The sequence below is a fragment of the Balaenoptera musculus genome, chromosome 6 (genome assembly GCF_009873245.2).
Source record: "Balaenoptera musculus isolate JJ_BM4_2016_0621 chromosome 6, mBalMus1.pri.v3, whole genome shotgun sequence".
Classification (NCBI taxonomy): domain Eukaryota; kingdom Metazoa; phylum Chordata; class Mammalia; order Artiodactyla; family Balaenopteridae; genus Balaenoptera; species Balaenoptera musculus.
This window is the reverse complement of record NC_045790.1, coordinates 45862429-45874921: the sequence shown is the minus strand read 5'-3', so window position 1 is coordinate 45874921 and position 12493 is coordinate 45862429. Positions and strand designations below refer to the sequence as shown.

General features: G+C 37.6%; 1 long non-coding RNA gene across 1 annotated transcript in view; it reads right to left on the bottom strand.

The window, feature by feature from the left end:
• Nucleotides 1–12493, bottom strand: part of LOC118897136 — a 68007-nt gene that overhangs the window by 19179 nt on the left and 36335 nt on the right. The window lies entirely within an intron of this gene.

Below are 12493 nucleotides of genomic sequence, written 5' to 3'. Positions count from 1 at the left end.
TTCTGGCCAGACTCCTCAGTGTGATACATCCAGCCCTAGTCCAAACTACTCAGTGCCTCACTTTGACCTGGCCTCAGTGATTATTTCAGGCATGGTCATTTGTCCCAATGATTTCAACAAACCTCTATCCCCATTTTCTGAGCATAAACTTGCAAATTAAATTAACCATACTAATTTATCTATCACAGAATGCTGGAGTTGGAAGTGATCTTAAATAGTATGTAATCTCTGCTTCCCTTTCCCTTCCTGAAAAACTAGTTCTAAAGCCAAAAGATGGGTAGAAAAAAGTAAGCATTGTGCTGGAAGGGGCAGGGACTCGTGGTGGTCCAGATCCCATGGTAGGATGCCAGAGTTCAAAGAGGATGGGTCAAGCACCCACATGAAAAGATAACCTGGCATGAGACGTTGGAGCCTGAGAAGAATGAGTAGAGTATCTGCAGTGGGTGGGATGGGCAGCTGCTGTGAAGAGTCACAGCCTGAGTTGGGTGAGGAGAGCAAAGTTTCTTATGGACAAAGTTTCAAAGTAAAATTTTATTATTTATTTGTAAAAGTTGTATATATTTAAGGTATACTATGTGATGTTTTGATATACATGTGCATCATGAAATGATTACTATAGTCAAGCTAATTAATATATCTATTACCTCACATAATTACCTAAATAACTTAATTAGTTTTAAAGAGTGAAAGAGTAACTTTACAGTGGAAAAGCCCAGCAGCCATAACCTCATTCAAGGGATCAAAGTGAACCTCAAATGGGACAAACTGAAATCATGGATGACCAAGTAAGACGCAACTCAAAAAACACAACCATCTCTTTTGTGCTCTTACTGCCAAGTGTAAATAACTTTAATCATGAAGCACCATTACTTAAACCCAACTGAGGAACATTCTACAAAGCAACTGCCCTGAATATTTCAAGGTTGTGAAAGTCAACAAAAGACCAAAGAACTGTTTCAGAATAAAAGAGACTAAAGGGACTTCCAGTTTCCAGTTCTGTACGTAAGGAGCATGGAAGTAGTCACTCTGTCTTAACAAGTAAAAAGCTGAACAGACCAAGAAATCAATAACCCTTTTAGGATCCATAAAAGAGGGGAAGACACAGGGCAAACTTCTGTCCCACAATTCAGAGAGAGAGAGAGGAGAATACAGGGAGTAAGAGTTTACTGGAGCAGAGACTCAGAAGAGGAAACCACTGCGGGAACCAGTGCTGGGTGGGAAAACCTGAACTGTAATTGGTGAGTTGCTGGATGCTCAGTGAGACTAAAGGATATGCCAACTCAATACATAGCGTGATTCTGAACACTGTCCATTCGCAATTAACAATATTATTGGTACAACTGGACAAATCTAAATATGAAGGCTGAGTATTATATGGTACTAATGTAACAATGTTGATTTCTCAGTTTTGATGATGGTATTGTGGTTATATGGGAGAAATGTTCTTGTTTGTAGGAAATACACATTAAAGCATTTGAGAGTATTAGAGCATCAGATTGGCAACTTACTCTGAAATAATTCCAAAACTAAGGTTCTCTCCTCTGTATTGGCAACTTTTGGGATTATTTCAAAAGGAAAAAAAAGTTTGTGTTGTGTGTGTGTGTGTTTTTAAGTGAAATAACCCATTTTTGAGATGTGGTAACTGAGGCCTCATAGGGCAGAGTATCTTTCTTTTCACATACTATCGTCACCTATACTGTTCTTTCTTCCCCTCTTCATAGTTTAATTTAGGCCAAGAATGGCAAAAATGCAGGGAAAAAAAGGCCACCACTCCCCATTATGAATTTAGCATAATGCTTAGCATGATGCTTAAGCCCATGGAATCTAAAGTGTGATATATTAGATTTAAATCCCAACTCTATCATTTGTTTGCTGGTTGGTCTTGGGCAAGTTTTAACATTTCTGTGTCTCAGTTACATTAATGTAAAGTCATGGTATCCCATGGAGCTGTTGTGAGATCTAATTGAGATAACCCAATTAATGTGCTTATCACATGGTCTGTGCTCAATTAATAGTAGTATGTTATCTGTATTAGGCACAACCGTATTAATATCAATAGATTACAGCACTCTTTACACTGATCCCTAGGTAACTGCTCTCAACATAGCTCTCCAAGCAGACCCCTATTAATCAATCACAGCTGGAAATAAGATGAAGCCTATCTTCCATCAATGGTTTTTCAGTAAATGTTGATTAATCCAAAGAAAGAAGGACCGAGTGGGTGCATGCTCTAGAAGCACTTACATAACATTTACTGGTCCTCACAATGCTAATTCATTCAACACATTTTTATTGATTGCTTATTATCTTCCTATTACTGCTTTAGGCCTGTTCAGTGAGCCAGAGATAAAGATCACTGGAATGTGGTTTAATTGGATTAGGAAGGGTGAGAAGGGAGAAACAGTGAAATATAATCAAATTATGTAGCACAATATAAAATAGAAGTAGATCAGAATAAGATCAGTTGGGAGCATCTTTTCTTTCCATTTATTCACCTCTTTGTTATACAACTTCTGTATACAGAATGAGAAGAGCAAGCAGCCTAAAGATCAACGCTGAGGATCACCAGTACTTAAGGAATGAGTAGAAGAGGACACCACAAGGGAAATAAAGAGCGCCTAGATCAGTAGAAGGAAAACGATTTTTCAGGAAAAAAGGATAGTCTAACAGTGTCCAGTGCTGCTGACTGGATAAGCAAAATAAAGTACTTGAAAGCATATGTTGGAATTAATGCCATGGAAGTCATTAGTGACTTTGATAAACAGAATTTTCAATAGGGTAGTCTGGGTAGAAGCCAGATTTCAACGCTTTTAAGAAGAAATGGAAAAACAATGTAGGCAATTCCAACAGAAATTTGATCACTCCAGGGAGGAGAAAAATAGAGTGGAAGCAGGAGTAGGATGTTCAATCTTGAAAGGTTCTGTTAGTTTATAAATTTTGATTTGTTTTTAAGGTGAGAAAGACTACCTGTTGGCTGCAAGAAGCCAGTAGAGAGAGAGAGAGAGAGAGAGAGAGAGAGAGAGAGGAAGAGATGGAACTCATGGCAGGCTTGGTCTTTAGCAGGAAGGAAAGAGGAAAGAATAGGCATTGATGCAGGTTGGTATGCAGGTGTGGATGAGGAAGTTGAGAGTTTCATTCTGATGGTTTCTATTTATTTTCTTGGTGAAGTAGGAGGTTAGATCACTTGAAGGGCCATCTTTGAGATCAGCATTTGCCTTGGCACATGCTGTTTCTTGTGCCCTCAAAGCCCTTCTTGTCTCCAACCCCTCTTCACCTACTGACATGCCTCTCTGCATCCTCTTATAGCCCCATTCATTGTTTTCATCATAGTCTATAAGATTTGTGACTATTTTATTAATTTCTCTCTCTCCTAAGAAGACAGTAGCCAAGTCTTTGTTTTGCTCACATTGAAATCACATAGCCTAGCACATTATATTCCTAGCTTGGAATATAGTAGGAATTCGATAAAAATCGGATGAATAAGTGTTTTTAATTCAATAGAAGAAGGAGAAGTGTCCTAGGTTTGAAGAGAAGGGACAAGATTTAAGGCTGTGATAGCAAAGAATGTGAGGAAGAGATGGCTGATCGGGTAGGAGAGTAATATTGACCTGGTGTGATAATAAATTTTGTGTGTCAACCTCGCTAGGCCACAGTATTCAGATATTTGGTCAAACATTATCCTGGATGTTTCTATGAGGGTGTTTCTGGATGAGATTTACATTTAAATCAATGGACTCTGAGTAAAGCAGATTGTCCTCCATACTGTGGATGGGCCTTATCCAATCAGTTGGAGGTCTGAATAAAACAAAAGATTGACCCCCCCCTCCAAGCAAGAAGGAATTCCACAGTGACTCAATATGTAACATCAGCTTGTCCCCAGGTCTCATGACTGCCAGCCCACCCTGCAGATTTTGGATCTGCCAGCCTCCTTATGTCTCTGTGTACATACACACATCCTATTAGTTGACTATTACACCTTGTTAGGTACATTGGTGAACCTAAGTTAATAATGGCATCAATTTACCTTGCTTTGAGCAGAAGCAGGGAAGGTCCACAGTCCACCCAGGGTTGGCGCTTTGCCAGGTGGTATTCAATTGAATGACAATGAAATAATTCCAAGATATTAGTAAGAGAGTAGTAGAAGTATTGGACCCTGGAATTGATAACAGGTGAGTCTGGATTATACCTAAATGATCAAGTTCTGGAGCAGTACAGTCCTCCTAAACCCCTCTGATCATATTTTCCTCTATTTTCTCTAGTTTGAATACCCGGTTAGATAACAATGTTACTTGTGTATCCATTCATATGGAAATATCCAAATAATAGCCATTGCTTACTGAATATATACTATCTATGAGACACTTCTCAAAAAGCTTTACCTCCTTCCTTTCTCTCCCTCTCAGCAGGATTCTTGGTAAAATAGTGTAAAGTAACAGAGACTCTCTTAGCATTATATAACACATCAAAATTATGAGAAGTGGTCCACATAACAAGAGAAAAATTTGTCCTATATATGTTCTGACAAATTAAAAGACCTAAGCTTTTCTAAGGTGAACAGTAAAAGGTACCCAAAGCTCTTCAAAGATGAAAGTTTTAAAAAGGTAAGTATGAGGCACGATCTTGAGGACATTTCATCATGTGGCTAGGAGTGAGCCAGGAAATTAGGCAGGGTAGGGAAGAGAGGTTTAGACAAAGGGAAGATGAAGGGGGCCAGTGAAAGAGATGGGACCCTGGACAACCATCCAAGATGGTTGCTACGGACTGAAAAGTCTTTCAATGGGAAAGGTTAAGAAATGGTTTGTATTTTCTCTGAATGCCAAGTGTGTTCACTGTTGATTAATGGTAAGATTACTTCCTTTCTGGCAGTAGACAACACCTCCACAACTGTCCAAAATCATTTACTTAACTAGCACTTATACCTCTTACTTTGTGCGAGGCATTGTTCTAGGCAAACTACAAATATAATATTAATTCATTTAATCCACACAATTACTCTATGAAGTATTATTATTATCCCCACTGTATAAACAAGGAAGCTTAGATGGAGACATATTAAATACAAATGTTGTACATCATTAAGAGAATACATTAATATTATTTCTAATCTTTTTTTAGGAGTTTGGGATTAATACATACACACTACTATATATAAAACAGGTAAACAACAAGGACCTAATGTATAGCACAGGGAACTCTATACTCAATATCCTGTAATAACATATAATGGAAAATATCTGAAAAAGAATATATATATATTTTTAAAAAGATAAAATTCTAATGTTTATAATATGCTTGAGAGGTAGGTCTTATTATCTCCACTTTAAAAATGAAAAGAAAAAAACACCTTTGATTTAGAGAATTAAATAACATTTCCAACCACATGGACTTATACTTCCGGTTATAAGGGAGTAACAGGGTCAAGAATTACCCTCTCACTGTAAACAACTAGAAAACAAGACAAAATACAGGCAACAACAGTTTTTAGTCACTGGATAATAGGCAGTGGAAGACTGTGATCCCTGAGAGATGGGAAACAAATGAGGCTTTCTGCTTGGAGGCAATTTCTAGACTAGGCTGCAGGGAGGAGAAACCTCCCTGGACAATCTGAGTTAAAGAAAGAGAGATCAGAGTTTGTAGAGCCCAACACAGCTAGAATTTGCAGGGCAGAGTACCCAAAAGGGTGGAACTATCTAGAATTTCAGAGGTGTACTCTTGAGTCTTTGGTGGATCCTAATGTGTGTACATGTTAGGTGAAATCGTACAAGGCACAACAAGTATAATCTTCAGAAGAAGAAAATAAGTATCATGGACTTTTAGGCTAAAGAGCACAGAGCTGATGAACATTGAATTCCATGAACGCTGAATTCACTGACTCATTTGTAAATTTGGGAAAGAAAGGCCTGATACATAGCAATATATAGCAATCATTCAGGTTCCCATCAGGCACATGGGAGAATACATAGGGCATTCCATAAAGAGCCCTTAAAGAGCCACTCTTAAATGTGGAACTAAATTAGTCCTAAAGTAAAGACTGCTCTAGACCTGTCAAAAGTGCTTAAGAACAAGACTGGAAAAAACCAAACTAATCCACAGTCAGTATGACTGCCTGGCAGAGCAAAATCCAAAACTCTTAAAAGAAATACATCAAAATCCAGCACAATGGAACATAAAATCACAATATCTGGCATTCAATTAAAAACTACTGCACATATGAGGAAATAGGAAAATGTGACCCATACTTAGGAGAATAATGAGTTAATGAATCAGATTGAGAAATAATGGAACTAGCAAAGATATTAACATTATGCTCCATAAGCTTAAGGACATAGAGGAAAACAAACATAAACACAATGAGAAGAGAAACAGAAAACAAAATAAACAAATAAACCAAAGAGAAAGCCAAGATTTGAAAAATACACTATCTGAATATGTCACTATGGGATTCACAACCAAACAACAAAGACACAACAGAGACGGTCAGGTCATAAATAGAACTCAAATTCAGTTCCACGTGACTCCAAGGTATTATGATTTTCTCATGGTGCTTCTCATTTCATAGTGCTCTATAAAAAGCCACAGATAACAACAAAGGCAGAAATACCATTCATGCAGAGGGGCTGTGATTAGAGGGACAAATGTAAACATGGCATAATGAAGAAAAGAATTTTAGAAACAAGACAGACATAGGCTCAAATTCTAGCTCTGTTATTGAGCTAGGTGAACTCCTACAAATCCATGAACACTGAATTCACTGACTCATTTGTAAATTTGGGAAAGAAAGGCCCGATACATAGCAATATATAGCAACAATTAAGATAAAGTGAGAGGATACTTATCACTCCACTTGGCACACAGGCATATAACTTTTTCAATAGCTGGTAGGGGAGAACGCTGAAATTCTTACCTGGGCTCAAGAAACTAAATATCTATGACTAGAAGGCCTGCATCAGGCTCAGGAAAAGCTATAGGATGTGTGTGCATGTGTGTGTATATCTGTGTGTGTGGAAGTGGGTGGTCCCGGATGCCAAGAAGAATTCTGCACCAGGCTTCTAGCCACTTTTAAAGCTAGTGGGCCAGATGATGTAAGTGAACATATTTCTCCCAGAATAGCATACAAAGCCTTAATGGATATTACTCTTTTGACCTAAAAAAAATTTACAGGAATTCTAGATGGAAATCATCATTGAAAAGGATCTGCCAAAATATATATTTTAGGAAATGTGCCAGTCAACTTCACATTGTAATGAATGTTCTCATTTTCCCTTGGAACAAAATGATGTATTTCAAAGAGTCTGTTTTACCCTGAGATAGTACTAGCTCTGGAACCCAGCATACTAGATGTACAGTACTTGGAGAGTTAGTTAACCTTAGTAAGTCTCCATTTTTGTAAAACTGGCATGCTAATAATAACCTTGTAGTTATAACGGTTAAATAAGGTAACAAATAAATTGCCTAGTATTAGTAATTTAATATTTATTTGTTTCTTGCCCTTCGGGAGTCCTTTTTTCCCTTCAATTCCTATTTATTTTATCTGATATTGTGAAATCCTCCTAAGATGGAAATTGAACTAAGATTCCATACCACTGGCCTCTGATGTCAACTCTCTCAGTTTAGGCTTATCACTTCTTCCTTTCCTGAATCAACATTTGAGGGATTAAAAGAGACAAACACAAGAGAAGTCATTGTAACCTCACAGAGCTTTGTCACATTTGGGATTCATTAATCTCTGAGTTTTGAGAAGAACTTGGTTGGCTTCACTCCTTGATAGAGCAAACAGAAAAATAAAACCAGGAGACTATAAAATATTAAAGAGCTGGAAACTTTGCCCTTTGCCTTCTTAACCTAGCCTATACTTTTCAAGGCTCTAAGCAACTATCAAGAGACAGAGTTGTCTAAAATCAATACTGCTACCTTGTATAACCACCAGAAAGCAGATATGAAGACCGGTGCCTGACCTGGCCCAGAGATTAATGAGTTTGCTGAAAAACGCAGTCTGACTACCTAGTCACACATTTCTCCTGGCATAGGACTGGAAGGATGACTAGTGCAGAGGCTGTGGCCTAAAGTGGTTCCAGGAAATTCTCAGATTGGTGAGAGTATTATCAAAAGACCAGTGAGCTGGGCGGGTATCCAAGTGATCTACAGGCTGCCATGCCAAGAACCCAAGTTCACTTGAATTCCAGGTAAAAATATTCTTTGTGGGCTAAGATGTGTTGTCTCAAACAATGTGCTCTTCTAAATAAATAAACTAAAAATGAAGACAAAATACTGCTGCTTAAAAATCTTATTAAAGGTGTAGTAGTAGATTTGCAAAGTTCTTTATGAAGGCTGAAAATCTATGCCTGGAACATGGAGGGAGAAGCACTGAACAGATTTACTTAAATTCAATTTCAATTTTTCTGCGCTTAATTAAATAGATATTAACATTGGGTCAATTTATCTTCACGATTAACTTCCTGAAGGCACCTAAGTTTGACCCCATCTATCAGTGTCGAACTTCACTCCGACTAACCTAGGAAGTCAGGAAGCCTAATCTGTGCTGCCTTGGGTCATGTGTGAACGCAAGATGAGGAAGGTCATTCTAAAGATGTAAAACGGGTAGACTGCTGCCCAGAGTGGGCCCTCTGGAAATTCAAGAGAAGATGGCTTAGAAATGGTGACACACACCCAACAGCAGGTAGCAACTGGGGCATGGGTGGAGCAAGCTGGAACAATGACAGTGTCTTTGATAAGCATCCTGTGTGGTGACAGTTCTCCTCTTTGGGGCAGAAATAAAGGTTTTGTAAAAAGTCCTTAGACGCAGAAACAAATGTCCTCTTTGTCACTGTGACTGGGTAGCAAATACAGTCAGGTCATATAATGAAACCATTCACTAGCTTTGGGAATATAAACGGAGCCTCTTCCTACTCATCTCACTCATCCTGAAGGTCAGAACAAGATTAAGATCACCCTGAAATGAACTGACTCCCCTGCTGGTGGTGTACTGATACTTTCAAGATGGTTTAGTTACATCAGTTTCTGAGGACCTCAGAACTGTTTTTCTTTACCCATCAGTATGCATAATATTTACATACAAGGCAGAAAATAGCATTTTAAAAGAAAACATCTTATATCATAGAAGGGGGAAAATGGACACTATGAAATGTTGCCAGTCAGCTGTTATTTGGGATTGAGTGTTGAATACAAAGTATTATACTACTACAAGACTTTGAGGTTATTTGTGAGAATTTCAGAGACCAAGGAGACACATCATTTTATATTCATCACATGGACCTTTAAAAAAATGTATAATTTTGCATCATAGCTCATGGCCACATTCTTTGTACTTTCACGTTACCATCCAAGTCAGTTTAAGGACAGTGTTTTATTTTAAAGGAGAGTATGAGCCTAAACATTATAGTGCTTCATTTTAGATTTTAGTAAAATTGAACTCTTCCATCCCTAATTCATGTCTATTCAATCATAATTAGCAAATCACACTAATCACACTGACGTGAAAAGAAAAAGTGCAGATACGTATGGTGGGAGACGAGTGAGGTAGGAAACCAAGGGCATTAAGATGGGCAATAGGTACAAAGCAGTTTGTAATTTACTGAGATCAGTACAGGCACAACCACTTTTCTAAACAAGAAAAGCAGTCAATTTTCTGAAAGTCTAAAAATTTTAAATTAGACTTTATATTAGGCTGACTTATTATTTTTTAAATTATCAAGAGGTAAATAACTAAGACCACTGGTTCTCAGACGGAATGGAACAAAGATTTTGCAAGTTGAAGCTAGATGATCTACTGCTAAAATCAAATAATGGCAAGCATTTCCCAATGCATATACAGTAAGTTAATGGACAGAGCTTTCTAAATTGTAAGCATTTTCCTCATAATTTGGTCTTAAACCATTAGTGTGGGCAATGATTTACCTCGACTTCTCAAGGTGGCTTCTGATTTGTCCATAATATATAATTAAGGTTGCCATAGCAATAATTCATGGTGTTCTTTTAATAACACCATGACTCCTACATGTTCTTTCCCTTTAAAGACATCAGAAAACAATAGATTAAGACCACTGATCTATTGGCAGATAAGTAAATATAAGCTTAAATAAATAAAGAGAAAGGAGCCTGGGCATCCTTCTGTGCCTCAGACAAAAATGAGGACACTGGCTGCGGTCTGTGAAAAAGAAGGGCACTGCACATAAGGCAACATCGATATCTTTGGCAGTCTTTTCAAAGGATGAAGTTTCAGCAAGTGCTACACAGTTAATTTTGAGACTTTCCGGAAGGCAGTGTTGTCATTAATTACTCTTTATATTCCTCCTAAAGGGAACTTGATTTTTAAGTACTTGTTACTCCTTTAAAATCTAGACAGTGAGGGTTTGAAATGACCATAAACTTTATTTATTTAAACAATGAAAGCTGTCAGTCATCTTAACAAATATTTACTGAGTACCTATCAATAATAACAGTGAAATCTAGATACTCCTCATTTGATTCCTTAGAGATTGGTTTTGATTTCTACATCACTGTTTTTCTAAATTATCACTCCTCTTGGCCTTCCCGAGAGAAAGAGTAAGTTGTTAGCATTTAGATTCTCTTGTAATTTTGCCATCTTTTAAGAGGAACTGGAGAATAAACCCTCATACTAAAACACATTAACAAGGAATTACAAATATTAGCTAAAGGCAAGAGAAATACCATAGAAGACTTTGCATATCAGCACACTGCTTGATTACTATTTTAAAAAAACTCAGTCCATTAATGTTTTAAAAAATTAAAGGAATGTTTAACTCTGATTCTGGCTACAACCATAAAAGGATGTTTTCAGTACATCAAGAAATGTATAAGATGAGATTAAAGAAGAAACTGGGGCTATTTATGCTATAGGCATGTCACTGAGATACTCGGTATTATAAAACTTCAGAATTAAATCAAGGTTAAGGTTGAAAGGTTTTGGAAATTTCACAAGATATTAGACTTGATTTCTTTAATCTAGAAAGGGCTTCTTTTTTCTCATGATTTCTCTAACTCATTCACTCAGCCAATCACTGAACATTAAATTCTTAGTTAAGTGTTAAAAGAACTGGTCTAAAGTAGAACATGAAGAGACCCAGTCTCACACGTACTCCAGTGTTTATCCAAAATTCTTGAAAGCAATGATAAAGGATGGTAAAAGGGAAGGCAAACACCAGAAATTGGGAATTTATGTGGGCTATATTATGAAAAGATGAGGAAGAGGAGAGACAAGAAATCTCTAAGGTTTAGGACTTTCTGAAATATCAGCGTACTTAAATCTTGCAAGTGTAAGAGAAAGTCTTATAAATGAATGGTTCAAAGGACAAAGTTCATTATGATATAGAGGAGAAACAGAAGAAAGGAAAACCAAAAATTGGGGTTATGATGTTTTATAATCAATAAAATTATTTTAGTGTTTCTGGAAGTGTGATTAGGATATACGATAGTAGGAAAATAATTCTAAACTTTTAAGCATATGTAAATATATTAATGATAATCAGTGATGGCACTTGGTGAGTATAAGCAGATACTCCTTACACCCCTTATGAAGAGAGTCCTGCCCACAATTTCTATGACCTAGGTAGCCATGTTTGTTTGTTTAGAGGTGACCGGGCCAGAGGTGGTACATGACCCAAGGACTGCCTCTGCCAGAACCCTATGACATGGTCTGGTACAAAAGGAGAGCTGAGCCCATCAGCTTCTCACTCTTGGGAATTAGAACTGGGACACATGGAGAGTCTGTTACAATTAACAGTGGGAAGTGAAGCTGAAAGGTTGTGATGCAGACAGTCCATAAAAGCAGGTGGTGGCACTCACATAAAAGCCCCTCCTAAGCCAAAGCTATGAGAAAGAGAAAAATGAGTAAGAATAGAAAAGTGTACTGAAGAAGAAAATGGAGTACTCTCAGAGGGAGCAGGGAAGCAGTGAGCAATAGATAAATAGGAAATGACGGGTGGAGAAAAGAGTATTCCGTTATAGCTGCTTTGATTCTTGACATCTTCTAGTTCCAGTCATGAATTCTTATACTGGACCCCTTCTCTTTGAGGTAACCTGATCTTTGAAATCATTAGAGTTTAACCACAGCAGTAGCTTATATAATAAAGCACTACTGGAATGCCTGAGCAAGGAAACGAGCTCTCACTGAGCAAAGGGACCGCAGCAACTGCAGCGTTTTGTGTGTGTGTGTGTGTGTGTGTGTGTGTGTGTGTGTGTGTGTGTGTGTGTTTTATGAATAAAAGCTGATCCCTTGCAAGTACTTTGTACATTACACAACAATTGATAACCATGACAGAGATTCATCAAATGTATTATATGCATAAGGTTTTGCACTAGGTACCATGAAGAAGTAAGAAGACATGCACTCTCCCCTCACAAAGCACTCTTAGGAGGATCTAACCAAACTTAAAACACCTCTTCCTTGGAATGAGATTCCTTCACCATTTCCTGTCTAAATTAGGTACCCTTGTCATGTTTCCATATGCAAAAA